Here is a 16,145-nt window from a genome sequence, read left to right on the forward strand (position 1 = left end):
CGTCCCCAGAGGAAAGGAACATGTCACATGGTTCACAGGAGAGAGGGAGGGGACACCGAGTAGCATAAAGGACAGGCACCCACTGTCCCTGGCTTTCTCAAATTGTCCCCTTGATTAAAAATATTAACAGAGGTTTCAGTTCCTGGACGGAATTACTTCTTCTCTCTCCAAGGCTCTCCAATGGAACCAGTCTATTTTATCAGGGATGAAATGGAACAGCCTTCTGGGCATAGTCCTCGTGCTCATTGTAAAAGTGTTTTTCATTTAGGGGCACATGACCATGTTTTTGAGGAGCGCTTTTGGTATATCCCCCACTTTTTTTAGAATCCATATGAGAACTTTGTATCTGCTCTTAGCATCAAGAATAGTTATGATTCTTCTGATAAATATGTTTTCTTTCTATCTTCTGGAGACTGTGACTTGTGCAATTAATTATGTTTCCCTGATATTGCTCTATTTTTAACTCTTCCAGAATATTAGGGTTCTACCCTTAGCAAGCAAAGCCCAGAAAACTTAGATGGGATAACACTAACAGCTATCATTGCTACATGAGCTTTTCTTTCCCCTCCACCTATAATGTGAATCGGTTCAGTGAATTTTGTATTTTCTTATGAGACACAACACATATTATCTAGAACAAACGGTGATCTGAATATATCAGGAGTAACACACTCAGTAGCCCACAGGATCCAGGCCAGTGATGAAAACGGTGAAGGCTCCAGGCAGGAACTAGAGAAGGCACAGGGGCCTCTTTCTAAAGGAGCAGCCGTTCTCCCAGCCCAGCCAGGCAGCACCACGTGGGAAAGGGAGATGCAGGTGCAGAACTCCACCCTCACCCCACACCGCACTCAACGATACGAACATGACATTGGTGGATGAAACAGAAATACATCCACTTCCTTAGGTGAAAGCTATTCTTTTTCGTTTATTTTTGTCTTTATTAAAAACATAACACATTAGAAATGGTTGGTTTATTAAAGCAGAAAAAGGACTGTGGAGAGGATGCTAGTTAGTTCGTGGAGACAGTGGAGAGTTGGCAGGTCCATGCTGGGGAAATGGACCAGAGCCAAGGGTCCGAGCACACACCAGATGACAGGATGGGGACGTCCTGGTGTGGCCACCGCTGGACGCTGGATACTCACCAGCAGGCCGCCGGGCCCCAGGTTGCCATCACCTTGCATGCAGAACACTGGAGACAGTCACGACCTTAGGAACAAATCCCAAATCCTGCCCCTCTCAGGAGTATTCAGAGGGCTGAGCTAAACCATGCGCTTGAGACAGGGCTGTCGGAAGCCAACAAGCGTTCATCAACCCTTATTGGAGGATTTCTGAATGCAGGATGAACACAGATTAGTGCAAACATCCATGACACACCCCGAGAGCAAGACCCAATTAACAGTTTCTTCAAATGAGAAAAAAAAATTACATTAAGCCATATATTTTTTAAATCCAACCCACAATGCTTTTAATAAAGAGGGAATAAGATGAGTTTTATCTTTGGGATTACTAGTTGTGATTCCTGAGTGTTAAGGTTCTCTCTCGAAGTTTTGCAGGGCTGTAAAACAATAATACGCTCCTGGTCGGGGTGATTAAACAAAAATGTGATGACTTCTCTGTGGGAGATGAAAATACACACACCTAGACGACTAAGTGGAAGCCTTACAACCAGCCACCTTTGGAGAGAACCAACCCTAAGCCCTTGGTAAGAGCCTTCAGGTGGCTTCAAAAACCAGCGCCCCGACCTTATTTGTTAGAGTCACTAGGGCTGAGTGAAAGGGCCTGTGAGTGCCGAGGCCCCGGCCCTCCCCCAAGGTCTGATTTGACTTGCCTGGAAGGAGGCCCAGCATCAGTACCTGTGCAATGTTCCCCGGGTGCTTTCAGGGTTGAGGGCCACCATCTCAAGACCAAGAGCAAGGACTTGGTCCCATAAATAAAGACAAAGAGAGAAGAGATTTTTTTTTTCCGGAGCCACAAGATATCAGTTTTTTAAAAGTGCCCACCCCCCTGGCATAAAACCAGAGCCCTTTATTTGGGGAAGAATGGGAGGACGGTGTGCTTTGATCAGGCCCCAGGATCACCGGAGGCTGCCGAGCAGGAGGAAGCAGGTGACCACCTCCCAAAGCCCGTCACAAGGGCAGGCAGAGAGACTTGCAAACAGGCAGGCCAGGCGTGTGCATCGCTCAGGGAGAGCGTTTTCTACACAGGGACCCACCTCGGCCCATGCTCAAAATCTCTGATGAACGCCGTGAGCCCACGGGACAGGCTCTGACACAGCAGAGAATCTGACTCAACAACACGCAACAGACAGCGATTTCTGAGGGGAGAGCAGTGAGCCAGATGAGGGCTAACGCAGAGGTTCTCCGAGTGTGGCCTGCAGACTCCTGGACGTCGGCCTGTGGGCAAGCCCTTGAACTTCAAGCAATGTCCATGATGATATTAATGTGCCCTTTGCTTTTGTCACTGGCCCGCCATTTGCACTGATGGGTAAAAGCAGTGACTCAATGGGACCAAGCAGGACCAGTGAGTGGCCACTGTGTGTGCTCTTGACCTCCAAGCACTCATAGTAAAAAAAAAAAAAGTCTGTGTGTGCACAAGTGTGTATAGTGACTCCTGATGGGTGGAATCCACCTAAAGGAGAACACGTTAGTGTCCGTGAGAAATGTTAAGGCTATAAAAGGGTCCTGAGACCAAAGAGTGAACTGGCATGTGGGAAGCTGTCCAGGAAAAGCAGGGGTCCTGGGCCCTTCTGTGGCCTTCTTCTGTGACACCCCCCTACTCTCTTCAGAGCACTTAATCACTGTCTGAAATTATCTTGATTATTTACTTATTTCCTCCATCTCTGCTGGTTAGGTATCAATAGTTAGTGAATGGGAGATTGATTGCAAAAATGTCCCCAACTATTTCCGCTCCTGTGTCCATATCCCTTCCTCTTTTGTACCTCCCCCCAAAAGAGGAAGTCCATTCCATCACCCCTGAATTTAGGCCAGCCTTCAGTTCTCTTTAGGCAATGAGAAGCTCGGGAAAGACAGTGGATGTGTTCTGAGCTGGGGCATTTTCCATCTGAACTCTGGCTTTACCCCAGGGAACAAGCCCCGTCTAGCCTGAGTGTGAAGGACCATGTGCAGAGGATCCCAGCTGTTCCAGAGAAAGCCATCCTAGACTAGCCAACAGCCAGCTGACCCCCAAATGGAGAGTAGCTGAGCAGCCTACCCACCTGTGGCTGACAGGTGTGTGAATGGACCACGTGAGAGATGCCCTGCAGGCTCATGAGCCATTCGTACTTACGGTTTGGGACAACTTGTTATTCTTGATGACTCACGGCATCCCTGCAGTGATGGATAATAGATTTAGCACTCTTTTCTGAAAGACTAGAGTAGTGCTTGATACACAGAAAAATATTTTGATTAAGGAAAAGAGCAGGTGATGGGTGAAAGAATAAGGAAATAAACTGAAAAACACCTTTATACACCAGCCTAATTCCATTTCCCCAACTTGAATAGAAGTAACCTAAACAATATAATAAGTTTGCTCATGCAATTAATTCGGTCCTTCCAGGCATCCACACCAATTCCTGGGAAAGACAAAAACCAACATTAGACTAGACCCTGCTACTAAATAAAAGGTATTCAAATATTTATATCTGCTGTCTGTCTGAGCAGAGTCTATAAATACTGCAGCCCAGGTGAGCCACTGTATTTATATACAAATTATTTATATTTATATTAAATATTTACATATAAATACAGGTGAGTGCTCTCCAGGTTGGCGGAAGCAGGTTGCTGGGAAGAAGGGGCGGCTTGCTTTCCACGTGCCTCTGGGTCCCTGCTCACTCACATCCAGCGAAGGTCCTACTGTTTTTTTCTGCCCAATCATGCATTGTAATGCCAAAGGGAAGGAAATAAATCTTGGAAACTTTGGCCAAAATCAGGTTAGCATTTCCATTATCACAGCAGGGAAGGAAAACATGGGGTTTTCATTTCTAAGGATACGCTCTTGCAGAGGGTGGACAGCGACTAGCTCAGTCTCAGTCTGTGATACCAGGAAAATTTGAAATGGTTCATAACAGATGCAGAACCCTGCTGGTTTCGGCCTGCGGCTCATGCGGTCTGCAGGTCACTGGCGGTCCTGGTCATTCAGCAACTGCAAAAGCTCCGAGCTCAGCAGATGGCCCATGCTGGTCCCCAGTGCAGAGAAAGCTGGGCTTTGAAATGCAGATGAACTGCATTTTTTTAATTAAACAAAATAGGTATCTGCTTTGAATGCAATCACTGTTTTAGTTCATTTCCACTCGTAGCACACCATCAATTAATTCCATTAAAATTTTGGGGGTACTCAACTCAACCCACAACACTTAGCATGTTGAACCTTTACAATAAACATTAGCTACTATTATCACTATTACTACCGAGATTGTTAGAAGTAGTAGTCTTATTGCACCACAATAGTGTATGTGGCAAAACCAGACACGCTAATGAAATAAAATGAAAACAGTTTATTTGTTGGGGTAGTAAGATGCTAGGTGATCAAGTGGTTGGTTTTCTATTTCCTTGTTTTGTTTGATTTTCTATAATGCCCATCCCCCCCATAGAGTCCGTGCTGTTTAAGATGGGAAAGAATCCAGAATATCTCCTAAGTATAAGTAATTGCTACTTGACCATAGATAGATGCATTGGTGCGCACCGCCCGCTGATCCCAACCTTTATACTCTTGTCTCCCCACTTTCAGTTGGAAACATCGGGGAGAAGGCCAGTTTGCTGTGAAGTAAGTGGGGACTTCTCTCCGTGGTTCTGTGCTCTCCATTTTGCTTAATTATTGTGTGAAACCATGGTCTTCTCACCTCCCTCCGTCAGATCTGAGTGTTTTATTTCAACATTTCTGCTTATCCAGGCCAGACACAAAGGCATTATTTTCCAATTTCTCCCCTCTCTCCTGACTGCTGAGTAGTGCTTATGACATATGTGTAACTGCCTGTAGATTCTTTACAGAAAAAAAAAGGTTCTTAGGCCACGTGACAAAATCTCTGACTTGGAATTATTCTTTTCTCATACAGTCTTTTTAAATGTTTATTTTCCTCCAGGTACTTTGGCTGTTGGATTTCTGGCTTCCTAGGGTGTCAGGATTCTTGAATTAAGGAGCCAACATTTTGCTTTCAGAATAAAGTATGTTGAATTGCATAGTTTCCAGATTAAAAAGAGACAAATGATAGAGCTGACCATCGACTAGGGGCATTGGATGAGTCATTTAAAAAATTAATTTGGCTACAATTGGGATGCTACATTAGTCCGCATTGAGAACCATGTCCATGGGTAACAACTTATTGGGTTGGCCAAAAAGTTCGATCTAGTAGTCTTTAGTTGTCTTTAAGTTCATGCAAAATAATTTTATTAGATTATATCATGACAGCTGTCATATCAGTTTTCATTTAAAAAACATATCAGAGTTGGTGGATTTTTGTGCAACCATTTTAATATTGAAGGTGGAAGAAAACATGCAACATTTTCGGTATATTATGCTTTATTATTTTAAGAAAGGTAAAAATGCAACTGAAATGCAAAAAAAAAGGTGAGTGCAGTATATGACGAAGGTTCTGTGACTGATCGAACATGTCAAAAGTGGTTTGCCAAGTTTCTTGGTACTATTGACATTTTGGTGAAATAATTCTTTTCTGTGGGGCTGTCTCATGCATTGGAAGATGTTTAGCAGTGCCCCTGGCCTGGTCTTTTACCCACTAGAAGCCAATAGCAGGAGAGAGCTGATATATTCAAAATATCCAAATTAATGAAGCTATTGGTGAAAATTTAAAAAATGTATCTTTTATTTTACAAAAAAATCATAGGGCCTTTCTGGCCAACCCAATAATTTCAAGTCATGGAAAACCCAATTAAAAATGTACTTCTTCTTACCAGGACCCTTGTGATTACATTGGGCCCAGCTGGAAAATCAGCATGATTTCCCCATCCCAAGAGCCTTTACTTGATTGCATTTGCTTTCTTCTTTTAGCTACATAAGTTCACAATAGCCATGGGTCTCCAAGATTAACGGGTGGACACATTGGTAGGGAACAGTATTCCCTCTACCACATTATCTTTATTGGATGGGGAAGCAATATTATAAAGATATGACAGCCCCCCAATTTTTTTATAAATCTACTTTCCTTCCAATAAATTTCCCATTAGGGGGAGCTCATCCCACTAATAATAAACAGAAACATCCCCCAGTAGAAATATGGGCAAGTGAAATAAATGGGCAACTCATGAAATTAAAACATGAAAACATGTTTGTATGAGTCAGAGTCCAAAGAGAAACTGAACCAGTAGGAGATGTATGTATATATATATATATATATATATATGTGTGTGTGTGTGTATATATGTATATGTATGTATATATGTATGTGTGCATGTATATATGGATTTATTGCAATGAAGCGCTTAGGTGATTGAGGAGGCTGGTTAGGCAAGTCTCAAATCCATGGGACAGGCAGTTGGGATAGGTGGGAACTCTTGGGCACCTGCTGAGGCTGATGTCCACACCTGCTATTTCTGCTCCACCAGAGAGACCCGGCTCTGCTCTCCAAGCCTTTCAGTGGTGTGTGGATCAGGCCCACTCAGGTTATCTAGGCTAAAAAAGCTTAGTAAAGTCAATAAGGTACCTTCTATGACATCACTTAGGTGAGTGTTTGACTTAGTTACCGGGGACGGCAGCGTTAGGCCTGTGGATACATCAGTGATACAGATAATCATGTTCTGCATCATGTTCATGTTCTGTAACCACCCTAGTGATCTAGGAAGGAACACTAAATTTGAAAATATATTGTTTTCACCTAATAAATTACAACTCATCCTACAATACTGAGACCCGTTGTTAATAGAAGGGTGAGGTGGAAGTCACAGCCGAAGGGGGTCACATGTGATCAGTTTTCTCTAAAAAAACTGAGCAGTGTCGTGATATCAGAGGCCCTAAAATTTCAGAAAGAAGTTTCACATGCCTGAAAACAGAGGGTCAGTTCAATCAGTTACTCTTCATCTCTGTGAGGAATGCCAGATAATTATGACACCTGGGCAATATTTCTTGGAAAATGTCCACAATATATCCAGTCAAAGAGCAAGTCAATAAATATCATGCACATTCAATTGTCAGTAATAATGACTAAAAAGGGTAGAAGTATATACATCAAATTTTAACAGGAATCATTTCTAAGTAACTGCACAGGGGCTAAACTTTAATTTGCGATTTTTAGCCATTTGTAACCCCTCAATACATATGCATGGTTTTGAAGGTAGGCAGGCTGTGGTTGAGATTTGTTATAATAACTGAGGAGTTAAGTAATGCCACTGTATAAGGAATCTTGAATATATAAGGCACTCAAGGTTAATGTCCACCCATCTGTTTAATCCATCTATGGTGAATTCCTTCAACACACACATACTGAACCTTTAGTCTGTTAAAATCACTGCGCAGAACAATGGAGACGCAATAGTGATTGAAACACACCCAGGCCCTGCCCCCATGGAGGGAGGGGGTAAGGAGGAAGGAACATAATCAAAGAATCAAATAAATACACGCATGATCACAATAAATGATGAGTGCACCAAAGGCGGGAACAGTGCTATGAGCATTCATGGCAGAGGTCCAATATTTATGCTAAAAATGGGAGATATCTAATCAAAACATGGAGGGCCCATGTGTGTGCGTTCGCAGCATCGACACCTCAAAACAACACTCCAAAACTGGGAAAACAAAATTATCGGAGGGCATATCTAGAAATACCTGAAAAGACTGGAAACTCTTCAAAGGAAGCACTGGGAAAAGAAATCGAACTTTCGTCTAATGAATCCTGGGTAATGGGCTGAAGCTCTGAACCGGTCACCCACCCAGATGGAGGTTTTTGCCCTGTGTTCACATTGTTCACGCACTTCCCCCAGAATCTGAACAATGAGTCTGACAGGCACTGGATAAACACCAGGGGTCTGGATGGATCAACATGTCAGGCTGGGGCTTGGTGATAATTCAGTCTGGGGCTGAGTGGGAGCCGCCGCTCCCACAATGGGGAGAACACAGCGGTGTGTAGATGCCTTTTCAGGTGCAGAAGTGAGAAGGAATAGAGTTCTGAACCCCAGGACACCCAATCGGACCACACAACTGGACACTCGCCTGGGAAATTAGACCAAGTACACTTTTTCCCTCTAGGTGAGCCTGAATGGTGCCCTTTGGGATGTGTTAGAAGTAGGACTGCAGACAAGGATTCAAGTACGGTCGGGAAAAACAGATCTTGTCTGATAATGTCTGTAAAGCTGACAATCAATCGTGACTACAATCATGAGGTACCCGCAGACAGCTGAGTTAGGTGCAAGAGAAACACAGAATGATGCCCAGAGACTGTGTGCTAACGAGTTAGGACTAAACTTCAAACTGAGACCATTTCTCCGGGTGGCACCTCATAACCAGGACATCACTGAAGTTGGCTTCTAAAACTCAGTTATCGGAATATTTTAGGTGCTGCACATCACCGATTTTTTCTCTTTGTCATTCATCATGCTTAGCTCTTCACATTTTCTCATTTAACCACCCCACCCACCCTGGAAACTGGGGGAAGTGGTATGGCCCTAATTTATGGGTGAGGACACTGAAGTTTAGAAAAAGGTGAGTGCACTCGCCAGCCATGGGGTGCGCTGTTAGCAAGTGGCAGAGACCAGCTCTAAACCCCCCACCGACCAGCCACCCCAGCTGCATTTCAGCGAGAGGGATAGGCGAGCCTCTGACCCTCCTCTGACCAGCCACTGTGACCTTGGAAAGTCATTGTATCGTCAGAACACAGGCTTCCTGCCTGATTAAACCACAGGTGGGGACAATTATTTCTTATTTTTTCCCTCTGTCCCTTCTTTAGTAGGATCCAGTTCTCTGGCTTCTTGCAATGATTCTGCGTATATTATCACTTCGACATGTTAATAAAAAGGGGGGGCAGAGTGAGAACCTGCCAGCTGGGGTGAGACTCTGCAACCTGAGAGGCCGACAGTCGCAGTGCTGTCTGTTGTCCTTGCCTCAGCTCTGAACCAGCTCAGGCACATTTTCCTGACTCCCCAGTTTCCTTACGAAGCAGAGTCGGCCTCTGTATCACTTTCCAACATCAATAAAGCAGGTCTCATCTTCCTAAGTTGATGAGGGCCTGATGGATCTGATGACCTTTGGTTGGAATGTCATTTACAAGTATGATGACTCTCCCTGGCTGAGCGGACACCCACAGCAGACAGACCTGCCTCCAAAGGCAGCAGAAGCCCAGCCCCACCCCCAGCCACCCCCCTCCACCACTTTATCCACTCCCACACTGCCCAGATCTAGGGTAGGCAGAGGGCAGATTTTCCGCTTTGGATTTGAAAAGGTGACTCTGGTGAGGATGACTTCCTTCTATTTTCAAATCTGTTTTAGCTGATATCATTTTTTTTCTCCAATCTGATTAATTCTATCTATAGGACTGAACCTTAACAGGCTATTTATGCATTTAATCTGGTAGGGGAAATGGAAAAAAAATCAAAAGAATGCCAGTCAGATTTCGCAGACCACATCTTCCTGGGAAGTCGGGAAAGTAATTGGCGTTTTTGAGCCTTGTCTATTTGTTCTGTTAAGTGTTGTATCTGCATTGTTTTATTTAACCTTGACGCTGACATAATGAGATGGGATCTTTGCATCTAGCTAATATTCTGAGGGCCTACTGTGTGTCAAACCCTGTTCGGCTCCCTGGGGAAGCAGAGAAGACTGCCCTCCTTGCCTGTATCTTTACATGAGAAAACGGAGACACGGCAGCAGAAGCGGGCTCCCCAGGTGTCTGCACTCTGTGCCTGGAGCACAGCTGGTGTTCAGTAACGTTGAATTTGTAAAACGGCGTCTCGGCGACCCAGGTCTGCCATTTCCACAACCTAGGCTTTATCCTCTACCCCATTCAAAAAGGGGCGAGGAGAGGTAGGGAGGAGGTGACTCCGTAATTAACAACAGGACAGCCTAAGTTTCCATCCACGGGTGACCAGATAAAGGAAAAGTGGTGTGTACGTAGACAACGGAATACTACTCAGCCACAAAAGAAGGGAATCCTGCCATTTTTGAGACTGGGCAGACCTAGAGGGCGTTATACTAAGTGAAATAAGTCAGACAGAGAAAGACAAGCACTGACCGTACTTGTATTGGAACCTAAAAAATCAAACTCACAAGAAAAGAGAGCAGATCTGAGGCTGCCAGAGTGGGGAGTGGGCACGGGGGTCTGGGGGAAGGGGTCGACATGGTCAAAAGGTACAAACTTCATGGGTTCAGAGTCCTTCCCACCGAAGTACATGGTTTAACAGTTCTTTCTGAGTCAATTTTGGAGATATAAACTTTCTTCATTTGCCCAGATCTGAAAAATGCCCTTTTTTTGCCTAAGTTTTTCTGTTAAGCTACTTTATTGGTGTATACAAACACTCAGAAATAGCACACATCAGAATTATGTGGCTCAATACATTTTCACAAATAATTTTTAAAAACCCACTTGGATCACCAGCACCCGTATGGAGAGAGAGGAGCTGACCAGCACCTGAGGGTCCCCGCCGTGTTCCCAAGTCACTGCCCTCTCTCCCTCCTGAAGAGCCTCTGTATCCTGACTCCTCCCCCCATACTTGAATTCGCCTGTGTTTGAGATTCAAATACATGGAGTAGTACCATTGCCATGGCCACTGCTTTGGGGATTCGTCTACAGTGCTTTAGTGTCTTACAGTTCTGTGGGGGAGACATCATCCCCTGAGCTCATCTGTTGAGTCCCCCCCACGGCGGATCCTCTGTCCTCACGCAGATTTTATTGTGAGCTTCTCCCCGATGAAGACATGCATTGCGGTTCCCCTGGGATTCCAAGGTGTCCTGGGTTCTGAAGAATCCACCCAGCAGGTTTCTGTGTGTGCTCAGACTTGCACTGACCACGCGGAATGGTCTAAGGTTCTACCAAGTGATCAGTTAGTGAGATTTCAGATCCCACACCTGAGCATGTTGCTTGACATCAGAACATACATATTTCTAGCTCTTTCTATACTTTGCTTCCCAGAAAAGTTCTTCAAGCTGAACCAAATCCCTTCTTCCTGTAAATCCAAAACCAGATTCTGTGTGATGACGCAGATGTCAGATGGGATCATGGATTACCCGACCCGTCACCCAAAGACCCCCACACCGCGTCATTGTCACTGGGAGCTTACTTCCAGCCAGCCCAGGGATGTGTCTTTTGCTCACAGGATACACTGAATGGGGGCCAGAAACCTGAGAGAACAGAACAAACTCGACAAACACATACAAATAAGAATAATAAACAACCAGGGCTTCTTTTGGGACAGAAGCCCAATTTTTTCTCTTTTCGGTTTCTTGACCCACTCTCTCCTTTACCAACATTACTTTCTCCTCCCAACCTGCATATTTTTAAGCTGTGTTCCTCACAGTTTTTTTTTCTCCCTTTCAGCACATCCCAGCCCTCCACCTTGGCTATGAAAGTCCCTTCTCTGAAGAACTCCCTCATCTCCCTCTTCACCTATACTTCTCAGAAATCCTTCAGGGCTGTTGCGACACTTTTTTTCTGAAGAACTGTGACTTTTCTCGGACTCTCCTTGTCTATGCCATGACCACCAGTGCCTCCCGAAGTGTGGTTTAGAGTTGAATGTGGTGCTGTCCCAGCAGGGTCTGCTCTGCAGTCTCTGAGCTCAGTTGAGGGCAAGATGCCATGCTTCTCTGTTCCCTAAGGGAAGAGCTGGCGTCTCCACTTCAGGACCTTGCACGGTGCATGTGCAGGGCTCCTCTGTGACCAGACAGGTACCTTTGCAGAAGTAGGGTTGTGAGGCCCCTTTCATGGGATGGGCATTTCTCCTGGGTCGACCAGTGAGGTGCTTGGAGCAGATGGAGTCTCTCCACCCCAGTGAGGAGTGTGGTGCTGGGCTGAACAGAATAGGTTCCACATGGTTAAAAAGCATCCTTGACTCCTGCAGAGCACTCCTCCATTCTTTCCTGCACTTGCCTAGGACCTCCTAGGTAGCAACCTACAAATTAGGTCGGCTCTGTAATCTCACCATGTTCTGGGTTAATGTCCCTTTCTCCTCTAGTTTTCCAGAACTTTCTGCCTTGTACTCATTTACCCTTCACACCATAGTCTTCATTTCTTTCTTTGCATGTAATTCCTTCAGTTAGGGCGTTCACGAGAATACGACCGCAAAAGGGTTTTTTTTTAAATACTGATTTTCTTTTCTTTAGAATAAGAAAATCCAATCCGCAGCCTAATCTCTAATCCCCACAAAGAAAAGGGTAGTTCCCCTTTCAGAGAGGGCCACTCTATTCTTACACCTTCCTGACTGAACAACTCTTATGTGGAGGATTAAAAAAAAATCAGCCAGTTGCTCACCTGCTGATATGGCCGGAGGACATTAACAAACACACACGTGATCATCCTCCATGGCATCTGGTACAGGCCAACACAACACTGACAATGGAGGGCTGCATCTCCCATCCCACAGTCGGCTCCCTAAGGACAAGAACCACGTCGTGGTCACCTTTCAAAATCCGACTGGATCCCCACCCGAGGTCTGGTTCAGAGGTCAAGGCGGACACACCATGCACAAGTGGTCATGGGCTCCCAGCTGGCTAAGAAAGACCAGGCTAACTTCATCATTAATTCCACCAGTAATTCTGCAAAAGGCAGTTGCGTGTCATTTACCCACCCATACGTGGGAGCAGATGGTAGAAATGGATACCAGGCAGCAAGAAACCCTGAATACCTCTAAATGTTACAAGGGCACATGAAGGGATTCCCTTGTTTTATTGGATCAACAATCATGATGATGTTTACATGATCAACATCTACAACTACTATCTCAGTATTGGTCCATTGAGTATGTTCCATTTCGAGGAGGAAATCTGCCTTTTGATGTATTATTGACTCATGACATAGTGAAGTTTTTTCCCCCAAGAATAGATGTCTATTCTTCCCCTAATCTTGTTTAGGAAGGTTAGTAAGCAGAATGAAAATAATTAAAGTGAGGCAGACCTCTTGACCCCTCCCATGGAGATTTATTTGCTTACCTGTCTGAGGTCCATCTACTATCATGGTAGATGCTTAGTGATCTTAGCCGGGAGACAGAGTAGCAATTTGGAAGGAGAGACCTGGGTGTGACTTCTGTCTTTACTCATCACTAATTATGTGGCTTGGGCTACTTAGCAATACCATTAGAGCCTCTTCTCATCTTCTAAGCAGGGAAATGATACTGGAACATTGGTTTGTGTGGTAGCAAGCAACAAAAGTCCGACAAAGAGGATGTGCTTGATTAACTACATCATCTATTGCTCATCACCAATACTGGGTGTTCAAGGGACAACCCCCTCCATCAACCTAGCATTCATATCAATGAAAACTGACCTCTCGAGGTTGAGCACTAAGAGATGCTCTCAGCTGATGCTCCTACCGCCTTAGATGCCAATTCTTCCCGGGGCGTTGTGTTCCTTCTGTACACTAACTCTAAACTATGTTTTGTGTACTGCCATGAATCTGTGTTTTGCGAGTTATATTATGCTTACGTTTTCCATTTACCTTTGGTGGCCTGAGGGGAGGTGGGGTCTCGGGCAGACGATGCTGGTTTTACAACCACCTCAAACAATTTCTTGTCTTCCAGGCATCATGGGGAACATTGACAGTCTCTGCAAAGCATTTGTGCATTTGCTTGGAGAATTTAGGCCTTCTAGATATTTCTCCTTTGCATTCCCACCATCTTCTTCATCTTGCCACCATCTCCTGTTCCAAAAGCCATTATTTATTTTTCAAAAGAAACACATCCCTTCAAGATGACAAAGCTCTTTAGAATTGTCAGCGGGTCCAATCATTGGGAAAGCTTTCAATGTAATCACAGCATTGGTGTGAAACACGCGCGGGGCCCCCTCCTGTGTCAGCAGAGAGCCGTGTAAGGGAGAGCTTGCAGAGGGGACATAGACAGGGGCTGCGGTCTGAGAGGCTGGATCCCACACCACCAGCCTTGGTCCAGCACTTCTGTCACTGCTGAATGTTATAGCCCCTGGTTGCCCACCCTGAGGCCCTCTACTCCATTTGGAGGTAGAAAACCTGCATTTTTACATGGGTCTGACTGCAGACATAGTGAGGATATTTTTTAAGAACAGTCCAAAGTCATATCTTGCTGAGGCAGTCGGTTAAGGCCCAGCTGTGTGGTTGGATGTAAGCACAGAGAACAGATAGCAGGGACAATGACAAGGAAGCAAAGGGGCAGACATCAACATCTGGACATCACTGTGCATGCATTTTTTCATTCTTAAAATATATGAGAATTGAGCCTTAAGCCAGTGCTTAATAGTTCACTTCCTCTACCGTATGAAGTAGACAAGTTCACAGAAGGGATTCATGACAAATTCTCTGTCAACAAGATCCATCTCGAAACGAGTGTGTCAAGTCCCCAGAGACCAAGACGGCCCACCAGGCCTTGTCATCATGTCCCCCTACTCTGGGCGCCAGAAGCCCACCCACATCCTACGTGGCATTTGTTCTTCATCTCGAAGCCACACCGTCACCAAATCAGACCTCCGGATACTTGTGTTTTATTTGCAACATTCTCATTGCTGTGCATTTCCATTGTGACTGGGCTTAAAAGAATTCAGAAAATTCAAGCTTCAAAATCAAGCAGGCACTTGACTTGGGTTAAGCTGTCTTCATTGTTTTGTTTTACACAAAGTCACCAAGGTCAAAGAAATTGAATATTCTCCCTGCGAGTAACGATCACTAACAGAGTCAGCTGCCAGGACCCTGTGGGCTGTCTCCGCACTAGCAAAGAAAAGGATGTAAAATTGCCCGGACTATGACTGCGCTTATTTTCCCCACCACTAGACATCACAGGGACTGTTTTCTTCTCCAACCATGTACCTTGCTGCTCAGATTCTTTTAAGAGCTTATTTTGTCTGGCTCTCCAACCAGTTGTTCATCTACCTCTCTGCCCCTTAAACTCAAACGGTATGGCAGACAACACATTTTAGACATTTCTTATCCCCAGTAATTAAAACACCATCTGAAAGCAATGAGGAAAGAAAGAAATGGATGTCTGAATAGTGCATGCAGGAATCTTGGGGTAACAGGGAGGAAGGAATATAGTCTGTAAAACTGCAATGAGCATTTCTTAGTCATGGCATGAACTTCGCCATTATGGTTTAGGAATGGAGACTATATGGGTTAATGACTTCCTTGATCACTGTTAAAATAAAAGACCATCCATCAGAGTCCTAATTGATGCAGAATAGCAGCCATCTCTCCCCCCAAAATACGTATATGTGTACACATAACAATATATTTCTTTTTATTTTTAATCTTGTATGTTTGTGTTCATCTAATTCCCTTCTCATTCGTAAACTACTTTGGCCACATCGATGACTCTGACCCAGGCTGAGAACATTGCTCAGACATTTGTGATTGCTCCTTTTGAAAGTTATTTTTAAAGGGGGGGAATTTGAAAGTTTTCTCCTCACACGTGGAGGTTGAGATGAGAGGAGAACATAATTGTGTTGCAGAAGGTTACAAGGTATTCTTCCTGTATGATTTTGGAGAAATGTCTGCCCTTTAAACTTACAGATATAGAGAAGCAGAGTCCCCTGGTAGAGATGTAAAAACCATCTTCCATCTGAGAATACTGAAATTAGTCCTGGGTGAGCACCTGCAAAATAGCAAAGCAGAGACCAACTTGAAGTTCAAGGCACCTGGAAGTCCCAGCTGCAACCACAGTAGAATCTGTTGAGGTGCTTTTCTCTCCTTCCTTGGAGCTGTTCTAAGGTGACAGCCAGAGAGAATATGGCACTTCAATGCAGTTAAACAGTGACACAGCTAATATTTATCGTTTCAAAGCAGCCTCCGTGTGACTTTGATTGGGCTATTTGTTTTGAAAGCCACTGTCGTTGGGATTTGGATTGGCTGCTGAATCACCATTTTATTATCGACTTGTGTATTGTTAGGAAGTTGATAAAAAATGTTTGGGTTGGTTACAAGCTCCTAGGAGCTTCCAGCAGCCCTACGGCACACTTCTCAGGGCCCCTCAGAGTCGTTCATTTCCTTGGTGTCAGGATGGGAGAGACTTCTCCAGGCAGAATTGACAACCGCTTGTATCTAC

The sequence above is a fragment of the Artibeus jamaicensis genome, unplaced genomic scaffold (genome assembly GCF_021234435.1).
Source record: "Artibeus jamaicensis isolate MK-2021 breed Jamaican fruit bat unplaced genomic scaffold, CSHL_Jam_final contig_685, whole genome shotgun sequence".
Lineage (NCBI taxonomy): Eukaryota > Metazoa > Chordata > Mammalia > Chiroptera > Phyllostomidae > Artibeus > Artibeus jamaicensis.